The sequence below is a fragment of the Enoplosus armatus genome, chromosome 22 (genome assembly GCF_043641665.1).
Source record: "Enoplosus armatus isolate fEnoArm2 chromosome 22, fEnoArm2.hap1, whole genome shotgun sequence".
In the NCBI taxonomy this organism is placed as follows: domain Eukaryota; kingdom Metazoa; phylum Chordata; class Actinopteri; order Centrarchiformes; family Enoplosidae; genus Enoplosus; species Enoplosus armatus.
Genome location: NC_092201.1, coordinates 11208132 through 11225008, shown reverse-complemented (window position 1 = coordinate 11225008; position 16877 = coordinate 11208132). Strand labels below are relative to the sequence as shown.

The 16877-nt window shown below is 42.5% G+C and overlaps 1 protein-coding gene across 4 annotated transcripts in view; it reads right to left on the bottom strand.

Moving 5' to 3' along the window:
* cald1a (caldesmon 1a) overlaps positions 1 to 16586 on the bottom strand; it is a 53070-nt gene extending 36484 nt beyond the window's left edge. For all 4 annotated transcript variants that reach the window (XR_011599191.1, XM_070928832.1, XM_070928833.1 and 1 more), the window contains exon 1: positions 16480 to 16586. The gene's annotated coding sequence lies outside the window, so the exon portion shown is untranslated. The remainder of the gene's footprint in view (positions 1 to 16479) is intronic.
* Between the last annotated feature and the right edge of the window lie 291 nt (positions 16587 to 16877).

Sequence of the window (16877 nt, the reverse complement as noted above, 5' to 3'; positions counted from 1 at the left end):
CAAAACAAATTTTTGGAAGTGTGGCTTCGGCTCGAATGAGGAAAATTTTCACTGAGCATGAGCAGACGGCAGTCATAGGCAAACCTGAGAAGCTAATGCCGCTGTGGGAAGCGAAATGCGGCAGAATAACGTGCCGATGGTTTTGAGAGCTAGGGCAAGAAATGGGCACCTTGAATGCATTATCATTAGTGACTTCAGATCTGGCCATCAGACGCAATCATCCCTCAAATCGCCCTACAATCTCCTCTGTGCTGACTTTAGCTCTCGGACAGAAGACGAACCGGCGAGGGGAAAATTTCATATCGGTGAAGGGAAAAGACCTGAAGGTTAAAGATGTTAAGTTTCCATTTGCTGAAGAAAAAGGAGACTCCTGCATTCCCAGACAATGGTTCACATTCCATTACACCTCTCTGTGCCCTGTGAATCATACACACTGAGACAGACTGACTGAGGTTATCTGTTCACACACACAGCCAAGGAAATCTCAATGGAATACCTTGGATGCATTATATTTTACAGGGTGCTAGCAGGCTACACCAAGCACTGCTAGAATTAACCAACCACTGAATTTATCACAGAATAAATATCACAGTGACCTGAAACATTATAGGATTCAAGAGTCATTAAGCAACAATCAGTTGTCTCTAAGTTAAAAGTAGAGACAAAAACATCCTCACTTTCTTATATATTTTAGTTTAACACTCAAAAAGTCTTCTGAAAACAACAAAATGTTGTGTAGGACCCGTCACATCATAGGTTTTCAGGGTCTTTAAAGGATAACTCCAGTTTATTACAACGTGGGTGTTATTTTTCCAGTTTTGGCAAACATTGTTATTGGAATAAGATTGCACTGGTGTAGAACTGTGTGTTTTATTGCTTGTGTACAAAACGTTTTTATCTGTAAGAGTAAGGTTGTGTTGTTTCTTCTTTCAAAAAGGTATATTGTCTCACTTTGAAGACCAAATTCCTGGTTGAACTTTTAACTTTCATTGTACTTACCATAGTTGTGCACGCACAGGTTTCCTGCGATGAGAGAGTATTATAATTGATTATTATCAGTTTTACCTCCAAATAAAATGGTTCAGATAATCTGGTTTGGCTTGTTTACAACCATTACGATCATCAGACCGCATGTGCTTCTTGCCATATCAGACTTTATTGGATTGATGTTTGCATGTTCCCAGATCTTTGTAATTACTTATCATTCACAGCCAACAAAAATGACGGCTGAAACCATGAAACTCAAGATCCTAAAAACTGGAATTAGTACTTTAAAGTAAAGTAGCTATAACCCTTATGGCACTGTCTTACTTTCATAAACAGCATGTTGTGATATGCTCAAATCGCTTTTGGAAAGGAAGCTGTACTTTGATACTTTCTAAACGCTTGTATTGCCCTGATAAAAACAAATGACTTTCTATGTTGCATTCCTGAATGCTGTGTTTTATTTTCCATTGTCAGCGAGATAACCTCGCTAAACTTCGAGCACACTGTCATCTGTCGTATATTTAGACTATGACTCACTGTTCACTTAATATCTTCTCCTCTCCCGGTCCCACACATGGATGGGAGTTTCGTACTGCTCATCACACTTCAGGCTGCATTAGATCTGAAGGTATTATGGCCTTTCCCTTCTGTGGAGAGACAGCTGAAAACACCTGTGCCTCACCAACCAGTGTTCAAAGTCACACTTAAATTGCAATAAAAACATTACTCCAACATGCCATATCCATCATCTGGATCTCACAGCTTTTCGACTGCAGGTTTTAGCACACAGATGCTCCATTTCAACTGCAAGCACACCATCTTTATTCTCATTTCTGGGGAGATCTAACTAAATCCAGCTTCAGCAGGTTTCAAAATCTTACTTGAAACTCTTCAAAGTTAACCACTGAAATGAGATGATAAATTCTTATTTGTGGGCTGCTGATCCAATTTACCAAATTGAATAACTGATGTAGCAGTTGGCTGAAAAAGAAGGGCAATAAAACACTGTCTTACTTTTAAATGTTGGTTTAAAGAGGGACATTTGCATTAGAAGTTGGATTCTTGCGTGCCCAAATCATAAATAATACTGTAAAAAGGCAGCTTCTTTGTGCAACAGCAGCAAGAGCCAAAACAATTCCTCTCCAGCCTTTGACTTTTAAAAGGCTGGTGTCCCTTTTAAAAGTGCACTTTCAGATGCTACACCCACAATCAGGCAAAATTGGAGAAAAAGCATTCCAAAAAGAACAAATCCCACACAAAATAGGGATGTTTGTACGGCATCAAAAGGCTACTGCTCACTGGCGGTGCTCCATATGACCAAATATGGAAGGAAAAAATGCTGCCTTTTCCCGTAACCAAACTGGGAAAAAGAGAAAAAAAAAAAAAGGGGAAGGTTTTCTTGCATGCTGTGTGCACAGCGAGATAGAGCTCTCACACTCACTACACAGTGGCCACAGAGTTGGCTCCCTCTCAAAACAGCATGACGGATGGTGATGTTGGACCTGCCGTGACATCTCGGCGAACACACACACAAACACGCACACCTGCACGACTCAGGAGTCATGAAAGAGGGGCACACCGATCCTTTCACTACGCTGACATTTCATTTTTAAAACACACACAAAAGCTTTCTTCACTTTCACATATGAGCTCTATACCGGAGTCTCGGCAGTGCACTTTGAATCGGAGCCCCCTGGAAGGGAACATTCCTCTTGGTGAAAAAGCAGCCGTCTCAAACGCCACAGTCCTCTGCTCAAGTTAGAAACGGTTTGTTTATCTGGCCCCCCTCTCGCTATATGGAGCGGCTCTGACATTCTCCTGCCACTGCCACGCTGCAAAAAATGTCTATGTGGGTATGTCATTTCACAAGAAACTTGGGGCATTTTTTGGAGCATGTGTGAACTGCCAGCAATGGAGGAAAAAAAGTCTGAACTCAGCACAGAACAAAGCAATAATTAAAGGGACGTGTGCTTCTTTTTTTTTTACAAAACTGTCCAGTTTAACAAGTCACTGAACTTTTGTATTCCACCTCAAAGGAATAGTTTGACATTTTGGGAAATATGCTTATTCCCTTTTTTGATGAAAAGAAGATTGTTAGCACGACAGCCAGCAGGCGGTTAGCTTAGCTTGCATAAAGATTGAAAGCAGGGGCAGCTAGCCCGGTTCAGTGTGTTTGTTTTATCCGTACAAATGTAAAAACAACAAGTTGTGGTTTTCACACAATGCTTGGTGACAGAGAACAGATAACAAAAATGTAATATATTTTCATGTTTAGTGATGATGATACAATGATATCTGGCTATCCTTTAAAGAAAATGGAAGAGTTAGACATTTTGATAAATATACTTATTCGCTTTCTAGCCGAGAGTTAGATACCACTCTCATTACTGTACGCTAGAAGCTAAAGCCAGCTTGCAATTATCCTAGCTTAGCTTAAAGACAGGAAGCAGGGGGAAACAGTTAGCATGGCTCTGTACAAAGATAAAAACAATTTGACTAGCTTAATTTGTTTGCTTAGTTTGTATAAAAAACAAAATTAAAACCAGAAAGTTGTGGTTTTACACAGGTTAGTACTATTTCTCCTTGCTACCAGTCTTTATCCTAAACTAAGCTTAACTAAGTTAAGCAGCATCTCCCTAAAGTGAAATAATCAGTTGATAGGTTGTTTTTAATGATGGTACAAGAGTTCCACTTGCATCATGATATTATTGATTGAGTTGAATTTATAAACTACCGAAATATAAATATTAATATGAACATCTTTTGAGTTGCTGCCCAACAATGAACAGGGAGAACAAAGTGATAAATAAGCCATTCTGGCTTCTTTCTTCTCCTGTTTGCTCAGGATCCAGGCGGTTTTAGTTTTCAGTGCTGCAGCCTTCTTATGTAAGCACTTCCTTGAAAAAAACAAAACACATCAGATATTCTGGTGCAAATATCCAGAATGTCAAATAATCTCAATAAATATGCACCCCTGCACTTGACATGCGATATTAACAGTCTGTTGTGTAATTCCTCAAGGACATTATGGTCTAGCCTTCATCTTTTTGTCATTTGGATACATGTCAGAACATACATGCTATAAAGAGCCAAGACTATCAAAACTATACTATAATAGTATCAAACAAACCAGGACTAATGCATAAATAAATGCAATTTTGCCACATCATTTTGCTGTCATAACAAAGCAGAGTTATGATGAATACACAAAGACAACATCATTGAGTCTCTCAGTACCTTAGGGTGTACTGTGACAACTTTTAAGGCTATTAAATAGGATTGTAAATAAATAATGACAGACAGATGCTGAATGAAGCCAAAAACAAAGGAGCTTATAGTAATCCCAACGCACTGGAAAAAAAAACCCATCTTAACAAGTTATTTAATGGTCTTGGAAACCTCTTGCACCATTGGCAGAGTTGTTGTCTAATTTTAAGCAACAAATTGCATTTGTAGACTGAACACAAGACTTATGAACATGTGACTTGTCATGAATCCCTTCCTCATCCTTCTCCTGTCCATTTCCGAGGGAAAAGCCATCTCCTCTTGTTCCTTTAGGACAGCCCGTCTTGACACCTGCCTTCTGTCAGAGTAAATGAGGCCCGGGCCGGAGTCTGCCTCTCCTCAACAGGACATTAATCTGCTACTAGTGAGCTGACCAGGGAGACTAGTGGAACCAGAGTACTGATATATGGTGGGTATTAGTCTAAGCACAGCTACTGCCGACGCCGCAGCTAGAGAACAGTTTATCCAGCTGATGGTAATAAAGTGGAATCGAACGGAAAAGGATAAAAACAAGACGGAACCGAACAGAAATGACCTCTACTAGGCTTCAAAACCATACTTTCTTTCAGGTCTGAGGAAAAATTCAACACTTTTAAGCAGAAACAGAAAGATCACAGTTTCAATCACTGCAGAAAGCCAGTGTGTCTGGCTGAAAGGCCCTAGGGGAAGATACTGAACTTGTACTTTTTTTTAATAAGTGTAAGTCACTCGGGGTATGCTCCGAAGCTCAATGACTAAAATGTAAAAGTATACGTGATTAGCATGATCCACAGCAGCCCACAGCCTCTGGTACACGGGCAATAACATGACATGCTGGAAACATTAAGTGGAACATAAAAATGTATTTCTCATAAAGCTTGAGAGGTTCCTGATGTGTTTCTCTAAGGCAAAAAGAATAGAAAGAAAATGGATCTGCTGAACATTTGTGACATGCTTCCTATAAAAGCCACGTTTCGGTCGTGGTGGACGTGTGGCTCTCCGTGGCCGGAGAGAAATTACACTTTGGTGAAATAAGGAGAGAAAATCGGAAGGATAAAAAAAGGAATATAAACGGCGGAGAGATTTATGTGGCTGGCTCAAACCACAGTCAGAGAGAACGTCTTCCCATCATACCTTACATGGAAACATATATGAGGTTAGAGTGAGGCTAAAAAGCATGATGCAATGCCCCCACATACTGAGAGCCTGTTGAAAGCATGACAGCTGAGTGCAAAAGCTGACACAGGTTTGCCTTTTTTGCGCATGCATCACAGCCCTATCTGGAAAACACAAAGAAAATCACTTTCACAACAGGGCATATTTATTTAAATCTCTCCAAAATGTCATAAATCTTTATCTTTCTTGCCTTGTTTTAACACACAAGTCAGTAAATCACGCAGCAGAGTGCCAATTTTTTTTGAAGTGTGCTGTGAAGCTTTTCAAGGGTATTACATGACAAGGTATTTTTCAAAATAAGGGTCTGCATTCCTGGAAAGAGATAGGAGGAGATTAAGGAGCGGGTAGGTTGTGGGTGGGGTGGCGGGCAAGCAAGATGACCTGACCGAGAGGGTCTATTACTCACAGTGGATGTGGAGAGGTGGAGTCATCCCCTGACGGTGCTTTCAGCTCAGTCTTACTGTGGGAAATCTGAGGGTTTCTTAAGGGAACGCACAGACTAGACACTTGCTGCATACACAAGTCAGAAAAAGGAATGACAATGGAGGGCCTTTCAGAGCAGACAGCCAGGGATGTTTTGTTTTAATCCTATGACTCTCTCTCTCCCTCTCTCTCTCTCTCTCTCTCTCTGGGTATTCATGCGGCCCTGACATGCTCTCAGTGAATTGATGTGGGGCCAAGCCACTTAATGTTAATGCGCTGGGACTCCTCAGCCAGGTGTGGAGACTAAAAGATGTCTCCAATCAGTTTAATCACCAGACAGTTGATGAATGGGCTTCAGTGGCCATGAGAAGATAATTGGTACATTTAAGGTAAGAGACATTCAACAGGTTCAAGTTGCATGGCACTCTTACGTTTGTCACTGTCCAGCAGATCCAGAGCAACATTAGCATTCATTTGGAGTCACGTTTCAGGCCACCCGGCAAATGTAACTACAATGTTCACCCTCCTTTTAGCTCGGTTTTGGTCTCTACTGATTCCTGAGGGAAATATCTGGCTGCAAAATGCTAACTGTCTTTTTTGTGCTGGGTAGGTAGCGTATGTTGTGCTTAGCTGAGCTATTCCACTGGAAACAGCTGCCTGCTCTGTTTCTTTTGCATATTACCATCACCAACTGTTGATCCGTTGAACGCCGTGAAACCTTTCATCTTGTTTTGTCTGTTTGTCTTCTTTGTGTTTTATGTCTTGCATTCACTGTACACTCCCTCTACAGTGAGCAGAATCAGTTTTGCATTGACTTTATGACAAAAAGTTCAATACTACTTTCAGGGTCTTTCTAAGAGATTCTGCCTGAATTTCACAGTAATACTTCTCTCCAAATGTAAGCTGGCACATCAAGTGTGCAACCAGCACAGGGAAGAAAATACTGTAGTTATCTGAAGAAGAAGTATTGTAATAGAAAAAGGCAGAGCACAGCTCCTGACAAAGGACTGCAGAAGTCAGCACAAAATTCAGCGGAGTAAACCAGTCCTAATCCCAGTCCACCTACACTGGTTGACAGATATGATGCCAGCAACGAGAAATGTGGAGCTCTTTCATGGAGACAAAGATGAAATTCCAGCAAATATCATACCCCAGTGGAAAACGTGGCACTTTTTTTTTTCTCCTATTTTTCAGTGGAGTATCAAATTTTAAGATATTAAAGTCTTAGCATTGCTTTTGAATCAGCGGATGCACAATTCTCTAAGTGACAGAGAGCTCACCGCTCCTTCCAAAAAATACATTCCACTCTTCTCATACCTCAAATCCTTTCAGGGCTCTACAGGGCTAAAGTTCACTAGCTTTACCAGATCTCATTTTCGTGCATGGCTGTGCTGGCTGTTATTATTAGTGTGGCAGCCAGCCAGCTTGGACGGGTACACGTCTACTGTCCCCCCCTCGAGGTGAAAGGGCCGAGCCAGGGTCTTTAATCTGTAGGTATACAGTAGGTAATGTGTGTCACCTTATACTCTGCACTCTCTGCAGGTGTGTTTGTGCTCACTGTTTGTCAGTCTAGAGGCAAAAGTGACCACCAGTGCAAACACTAGAGATCTTCATATCTGCAGTATGCAGTGGCAGAACAGCTATTGTCAGTAGAGCGTCTTGAACTGTGTCCTTCAGGAGAGTTACCCCCTGTCTGTCTCTATTTCTTCTCTCTTTCTGTGGTTATGTGACTTTGGGATCAATTGCCAGAAATTCCAGGAAACCCTAGAGCTTCATGAGACATAACAAAGCTCTCTCTCTTCCTCTGTCTTTGTCTCTTTCATTGAAGATTACACTATGTTTCTCTGTCTGCCGTTTGTGGGCCTGGGAGCTCTGCAGCTCCTTCTCTCTAGGAGTCTAAAAGTAATTTTATTCAGTGGCTGATTGACTCATATCATAGTATTTTAAATGGTGGAGTTTCTTACTTTTAATGCCTACGCTAATTCTAGACCACAGACTATTTAGACCATGGAAGACGCAATCATCATTGAATGCCATTAGCATGATGTGGCATTTACCACTAAATTGAGGATAAAATTCAGCTTTAGAGGTTAATATATGTGCGGTACTTAAGCCTCCTAATTCCTAAATTTATGAGAATAACACATATCTCAGACAGCCATGAAATTGTAAATAATTGAGCGGTGCTCTTAGGAGGTTTCTCTGGTTGCTCCGTTGAAGTTGCTGCAAGCTTTTTTTAGCTGATGGCAAAACTGGAAATGAGATTTGGTTCACAAAGCAGCAGAGCTAAATGGGAATAAATCCAAAACCACAAACGCCCCCCCCTCGGCACTAATCTGTCCATGGGGGTTCACCCATCTCCTCGCGCTCGAAAGTGTCTCGTCCATCTGGGTCAACTCTGCTCTCAAACACACACAGATGCATGTCTGAACTCCCTCATACACACAGACACGCACCTACAGACATACCTATTCACCCCCACCCACCACCCACCTTGTGTTTATGTTCAGAGCTTGAGTGACTGGTATTTCATTTCGGCCTGCCCGGAGCCCTTTTGCACAGTTTGGCTTGGCCGGTGTACCATTACTGGTCATTAAGTCTAACCTGAACTAATAGGGGCCCATTTTCCAAGGTGGTCTCCCAGGTGGCTGTCACACACGTGAGTGGCACTGCGGGGGTCAGGGCTTGACTCAGGGCACACTGAGTCTCATGAAAAATCTGCCGGGACGCAAGCCAGACTCCATCATACATGGGATGCAGACTCTTTGATAACAAGGACCCATTGTTCTGGGGGGGGGGGCGTCTGGGTGTTTTGTTTCTCATTAAGGCAGGTTTAATGAGGCGAGCCAGAATGGGCACCCCATCCCGTCCTCCTATACACAAATTTGTACCTTCTTCAACATCGGATCCAATGAATCATCAACAATTCACCTTAAACCATTTGCTCAAGATCACCAACATCCCAAACACCTAATCATGCTTTCAGTTTATGTATATCCCTTTTGAATGAGGCTAAGTGAGGCCGAAAAACATGCAAATGCCCCAACATATATTAGCTTATTAGCCAATATTAGCTTATGGCAGATGTATCTTAATAAGATATTGCCGTACAAAAATGCCAGATCGTTTTAACTAAGTTTAGGAGTGTTGCCATAACATAAGGTAACGTACGTTTGTCCACTAGAGAGCAATGACAAGTTTAATGCTGTACGATCACAATGTTCAGCTAGGTACATATCTTGGTCACTATTCTTAAAAACAAAATCATCGTGAACAGAACTAAATCCAAAAAATCTTTATTAGTCGTGGCACATCCACCTCTCGTACACCAAATGATTCCTACAAAAGCAATATAACTTAATAGAAACTTGGTCACTTTATGTTCATTGCTTTGCATTTGATAATACAAGGATGGTCACAGCCACATTCTCTTCATGTAATGCAGTGTTTTCCAGTAAAGGGGCTTATGACTTGAATAATATTTCGAACAAAGAGTGTTTTCATATCAGCAGGCTTTGTCAGAGTAAACACCATAATATTCAAGTGGCAGATCCTAACATAAGAACTGTTCGCATGTTTTAGCTGTGCCCTCCCCCGCGTGACATGTGTCATCATTAATCAGAAGGGAAGGAGCCATTAGTCTAAATACGGGGGTAATTAATCCACGCTCACACTCCATTAGACACCATGCTCAATTTGTGCAGAGAGCTGTGTCCTGGGTAAATAAGCAGAGACGACGAGAGCGACAGCAATTATTCCTATCGAGGTACTAACGTGCATCTCCAAGAAAATTCTGATCTAACCCATCCAGCACACACATAGCTCAAGTGGATATTACAACTTAAATTGAAAGAAGAAGGAAATTACTGTCTGTATCAAATAATTGCATTCGTGTGGGGGTTTTTTAACGTAGGAAATTTGTGAACTCTTCCGTCTGATCAGAGGATAATCGTACGCATATGTATCTTATAAACAAATGTAACTGGACTTCAGCATTAAAGCCAAACCGTACACCTCCAACAAGGTTAAACTGCAGTAGGGCATATAGTATGAATCATCCCTTAGTTTAATAAGTACCATTTGGCTGTCACCTCGGCGGCCGTAGAGCTGCTCTATTACAGTAAAGCCCCTCCAGTACAGAGCTGGGGTTATTCAATAAAAACCTGACTGAGTGTTTCTCCCAATCACCACTGGCAGAGCTCTGATGAGGTAAAGAGCTCTCCTATGCCAGCCTCTGTCCCCGCGGAGCACTGTCTGATTAAAATGGTTTTCTGAAGCCATATTTTTGTTCTCCTTGTCCCCTTGCCAGACACGAGTTAGAGTACAGAGAGAAAAATTGACAAATTACCTAATGCATACTGAAATGATTCCACAAAAACATATCTCATCTATAAAGGCCGCAGATGGGTAGACAGATGAGAACTTTGGATTTCTACGTTTTGGAGAAATGGTTGGTATCCATGTTTCAAAGACACAGGAAGACACTAATGTAGACACATATACCCCACATTTGTTACTGGTGTTGAGGGAGGACTGGCTTTGCATCAGCCATTCTGCGCTTTTGATCTTCAGGCTTAATCACTTTCAACCCCCCCACACACTTATCTTACTCCCTCCTAACAGGGCAGCGACATGTGAAGTGGAAAGAAATGGCAACAGCGGAGAGGAGAGCCGGCTTTCTTAGTCCCCTGTCCTCTTGCCTGGCTTGTAATACATTCCTGAGCAATCCTCCGAGGCTCATATGTAAATGCCTGAGTATGCTTCTGATTAGGAGGCACAAAGAGTACACTCTATAAATGCACTCTTAAACAATTACTGCTGCTCCCGACTGCAGCCCCGGCACAGACCTCAGACTGTGCTGCTGCCTGACTGGCTTACTCGGGTGGGAAAGATGGATGCGGACCATTTCAAACAATGTGCCTTGCTATGAGACACGTGCAGAGTCTGGCTTTAGATACCAGGCCGAGACAGGTTTGAGAAACATTATGAATGAAATTTTATTGAGTGATGACGCTAGTTGATTAAATATATCTATATATATATATATATATATATATATATTTTTTTTTTTTTATTATTATTTTTTTTTATCAACAATGGATCAAATAACTATGTGTGTGGTGAAAAGTGACCAGAAACTCCAAATGAATGCTAATGCTGCTCTGAGTCTGCAGGGTGTGTAAATTGGTATCTTTTTGCTAACACTTTAAACTAAAATGGTGATAATATGTCAGTATGTTTACAGCTTGCTTCTGCTGCTCCCAAGTGGCCAAAAAAAAAGTCACTGAAAGCTAAAAATGCTTAATATTTACTGGCTCCACCTTCTCGAAGCAGTTTTTTTTTTTTTTACTATTGTTAATTTAATTATTTGGGTTTTGGACTATTGGACTATTGCTTGGGCAAACAAACCAATTTGAAGACATCACCGTTGACTCTTTTGACAATTCAGTGCTAAAGTGATAAAAAAATAAGATGATAGTAAGAATAATCATTAGTCGCAGCCCTAAATATATTAATAAGTTGTGAGACCGTCTGACAAATGTTCAAATACTCAGAACTTAGTTGGAAAAAAAAATACTCTCAACTTTGAAGCTCTTCCAAAAAACGAAACAGAATTGCAGTTGAAGCCTGACTCATGTGAATACCCATGTAAGGACACAGTGATTGTTTTATGTGTATGAGGTAAGTCCTCACTTCCATCATTACCACATACAAGCCCGATCTCGCTCTCGCCAGATCTCACTCCCATGATGGCAGCCGTCCAATGTGGACTCTCCAAGCTGTCCTTCACACTCGCCGTACACACTTCAGCACACACAGCACCTCTATAGCCACAAGCATAAATCCAGCAGGCCTATAACTGACCTACACACTGCCCTGTCTGTTTTCCCCTGTGCGATTCATAGAGCGGTTAACCTTGCTAACTGTGTCAACACATGACCTCACTGGTCATGTGTTTACACTCAATGGTATTTTTCACACACGCCGCTGGGATTTACATCACCTTATTACCTCCACGTTCCCTTAATTCCCCATTACCCCAAAATATGGGACTTTTAAAAAGTCATTTGACAGACTCTTGATTAGCTATGTTTGTATAGTTTTGGGACGCTATGGGAGGAAGAAGAGAGGCTGAGGGGAGGGGGGAGGAGAGGGGAGGTGAAGAGAGGACAGGGAGGAAAGAATGGAAAGCTGGCGGAGAGAAGAACTAGGGTGAAGTGAGAATGAACGTTATAGTAATCATTTCTTTTTTCGGAGAAAAGGGCTGAGGTAGAGTAGATTGGTGTTAAAGAAAAGGAGAAAGGCGAAGAGAAAGTTAATGTAGCTGTTAGGAGAGAGACAAGTGAGGTGGTTTCTGTGCCACAGGGACACACTGTGCACGTCTGAGGTCCCGGTGGGAGGACGCCGAAGGAAAACACAAGGCCAATCAGCTAACAGAGACATTTCCTGTGCTTGTTTTATCAGATGAGAAGAAGCCCAAAGGCTAAATGTCCCTCTTAACAATGTTGTACACTTCTCCGAATAACCCGCTTTGGGGAACGAAGGGGAGAACATGCATCTTTGTAGGATGACATCAGAAGCGCTGCTTAGGAGCACTGACCTCACTCTCGCACAATCAATCATCCGCAAAAAACCCATGAAATGTGGATCACGTGAGTCAGAAAGGAGGTTTTACCTTTTAAGATATAAAGCAAGGCTGCCTCATGAATTAAATCATCACCTACTAAAAAAAAAACTTAGATTTAGTTAGAGGGAAAATAATACAATAGTCTTTTTTTCTATAGCTATGAAACTTCTGGCAGAGCTCGGCATCTGGCAACTAGCAGATGGCGGGCCAATATGCCAATTACCAACACCGACATGCCATGCTGCCTATTAGGCAATCTGGCCTTGAGTGATAGCACTTTAAAGTCAGAAAACGACACGAGTGAGAGGCTGATCTAACAAACCCTCTTCATCAGAGTGTGACTAAAGCCCAGAGGAATTCAAACACAGGTCTTTCATGCCCACATGACTACTTCAGTCAGGAGAATCAAAGTTTGGGAAATCATTTGAAAAGAAAGGAAGCAAAGATACAGATCCAGGGAGGGAGGATCATTGTGAAATGATTTATGCGTGTATTGAATCTGTGGCTTGAAAATAGCTATGTAAATGTGGTTTGATTATGAAGACTTAATTTGGTGGTGAATCTATTACAGGCGGGGGTATGGGTCGACTAGAAGACAGGGGGAAAAGATGAGAGTAAGCATTCTCCATCACCCAAGAGACAACCAGAGTCTAATTGTGCAGTGAACAAATGCCAGAACATCCAAGAGCACCGTGGATATTCCCCTACAGAACTTTTCCATGTCAGCTTGGCTGCATAATGAGGAACAACAACAAGGTTTTTCTCTTTAAAATGGCAAATAACAGGCATTTTGAATTTATATCACAAACATCTGCCAAACTCTTGCATATTTTCCAGGACCTAAATAAACATCATCTAAGGTTTCATGCCCTCGTGTGACTTCACAAGCAATTAAAGCAGCGCCACCAGTTTCTGCCTACCACTTGTTGACCATTGCTACCCGGTGAAAGAGTTAAGAATTCTTTTCCAACTCGAAATCTGCCTGCCCGTCCAAGCTCACCATATTATACAACTTAGTGTGCGGTTCTGGATGCAGCGCATTCAAATTACATGCTATCGAATTCAAAGGCGAAGGGGAACAGAACGAGTACGGCGTGGGGCTCCACTCCAGGGCCAGAGTCCCATGAGCACTAGCAGCACGTCAATCACAATCACTTGAAATGAGCTGAACCCTGTCCTACTGCTGCTGTTGTCCAGAAGACACAAACCTAAAACCTAAACTAATTTTATATCGAGGCAACTGGTGGACACTGATGACAAGGACGCCATTGATAAAACAGAAAGCACTCATTTTGCTTGTGGTTCTGCAGGCACGGTGGGGGCAGCATCTCTATCTCAAACCATATTCTGCAAATAAACAAATCTGCATAAAATCAAGCAAAGGGGCAAAAAGACTGGAGCACAGGAAACATGCTTGACATAGTTTCGCTGGTCCGTTATGAGAAGAAACCAGAAAATAGCTCTGGCACCTGCTGTGCAGAAACAATGTTTCTATGTTTGGTCTGACATGTCAGCATGCGATCACCGGAAATTGAACCACATTTGGAAAACCTTAACACTGGACACAGTATAGGTAAACATCCATTAAAAAAAGAACAGAACGGTCTGATCATTTGTGTTAGAAAATTGCCTCTGCCAGTTTTCCATTCTATTCAAATTCAGTTTGCCACTTGGTTGGCTGACTTAGCTCAGTGGTAAGAAACTATTGCCTTGCAAGGAAACTCTGGATTCTTGCTTTGGAACTTGATACTGTGGTGGATTATGAGTATCTAGGATCAAACTGTAACAATCACCCACATATACTGCATGCACGTTAACACATAACTGTACACGGACAGATTCATGAATGCCCCATGCTTTAGCACATGTTGACTATGATGAGAATGAGGAACAATACCTGATCCAATATTTAACTTTAATCAAGTGTATGAGAGAATGGAGAGAAGGGAGGGAGGAGGAGAGGGAGCCAGCGTACAGTAACTAGAAGCCTTCACCGCACTGTGCAGTCCAGAGCCAGACTCCGGAAATGCATGGCAGTGTTCCCTACATCCTGCCCGCCCAGCCCTAACCCTGGCCCTGGCTCTCGCCCCACACTGCCAAACCCCTGTTATCACTCTGTGCAATTACCTCCAGATTCTTCTGTACCCATATCATATCGTGCCAATTTTTAAATCCACTTCTAAGTACGCTACAAAGCACTACATGCATTTTAGTGTGTGTTTGGTGTGTGTTTCAGCTTGTGTGAATGCGTATATATGTGTGTGAACATGCAAGCAAAAACTGAAATAAACACCTAGTGTAGTGTTCCCACCAGGGGAGACTGCACCCCAGGAAATATTTCTGCACTTGCTATGTGGTACAGAGTAGCTCAACTAATTTGACTAAATAGAAATTATGACAAACTGAGTCAGCTGTAAACACCTACAGCTGTAACACTACATGTTGCGATTGAGAGTGTGTGAAAAGTAGTCAGCAAGCAGAGAAGTCTAAACAGCTAAATGTGATGGATAAATGGTTGAAATAGTTAGCTAAAAGTAATGCATAAACTATTGGACTTGTTAGCTAAAGGCACTGGATAAATGGCTGAAATGTCCAGCGTCTGCCACTGCATGCAGTAGTAGTATGAATGTAAACTTGACCAAACCAAAAAATTCAATTGTTTGAAAAAAAATGTTCTAACAACATCCAGTTTAAAACCAAATGAATCAATTTTTGAACAATTTTGATTTTCGTGTGGTGTCCATGAAGGGGTGCTTTAGTTCATCTGACAGGTAAAAACTGTTGGGCACCACTGTACAAGAGGACTGTTATGTATTGCATTCCAGAGGCTATTCCAATCACCTGTCACCAGGTCGGGCCTGCGCCTTATAAGGAGCGCTGGGCATTCTCCACGTGTTTTCCAAACACTGCGCAACTTATCAGATACAGTTTCATGGGCAATTACTATGCTGTCTCTGCCCCGAAGCATACAGATCTACCCTCTGCAGCTCCCTCCCTCCACCCTCTCCCATTTTCCATGCTTCCATTTCACAGATACTACTATGTAATAAAGCTGAGATCAAAAGACTTGCTGGCCAACTCAAGTACAATGAGAGTTGAAGAGAGCCTTTTGCCTGGAGGGGGGGGGGGGGGGCAGCAAAGAATGTGATACCTTAAAACGATGAGAAGTGTATTCACCTGCGAGTGAGCAGCCCTGACTTCTGTTAAACTGCCCTGCGGCATATTGGACGTGTTTAAAGTTCATACAGCAAAGGACAATTGCCTTCTGTATCTCAGCATGATCTTAGGGTCAGATTTGACCTCTGAGGGCCATATGGTGGGCTGGGAGCCATATGGGGCCCCATCCTCGCCTATAGCCAACTTTGTACACCTTCCACATGTCTAATTTCAACAAGTTTGTCCACATTCTGCAGTTGTGGGTCAAGAACACAGCTGTCCTTTAAGGGTCAGGGGGAAGCTATGAATATTATTAATATGATTAATATTATTAACACGTCAAACATATTTGCAGCTTGTCCCCAGCACTAATAAGTTGTTTCAGGCTGTAGTTAGTGCCATGTCGGCTGCTGAGGCGATGAAACTTGGCTGGCCGGGGGTTTAGAGGACCCCCCCCCCCGCCCTGTAGGACTGAGCGCGCATTACAGGAGTGGACAAACGCTTTTCTTTGTGTTGTCCCGCGGTTAACACAACATTTACATGACAGCGTCACTGCCCGACGCACCGAGCGCTTTCTCACGGCTCGTTATCGCGACTTTACTTTGCCTTTAGTGAGCTGCCGCCGCCAAAAGCGCACAAAGAGGGAGCGGCTTCCAGCCAACATATCCTGAAAAGTATCTGCAGCAGCCCATGCGCACTGCACAGACCCATAATGGGATCACCTCAAATATTGCATCGTATTTTTCATTCGCCAAAGCGCCGGCGCGTCATGGACTTTCTTCCTAAGCGCGTCTGCGAGGCAGTAAGAGTTCAGTATGCAGGAAGCTCGAAGTTTCTGCGCTTACCTGTGGATCTGAACGGGACAAAGTAGAGCTGTAGAGTCGAGTGTGAGGAGAGGAGAGGGAGCCAGTCTGCAGTCGGTCCTCCACTACACCCAATGATAAAACCGAACTGAATACCCGCTCAAGCCCCTCCCTTTAAGACACAATCGCACATCTACTCTTGGCTGAGTTGTCCGCTCTTAAAACCGCTGAGCTGCAGCTCAGACTGCACCCACCAACATCCACAAAGCCTGCCCGAGTCCAAATGGAAAGTGTCAACTCGGCGAGCGACTTGAACAAAAGACCCAACAGCGAAAATGTCTTCAGGCAGAAAGTGCCCCCTTTTTTTGGCCTTCGGGGGGCCTCTGAAAGAAAATCATCTGTCAAGAGCGATCATATGAGATGTTAATCTTGGACAAAAA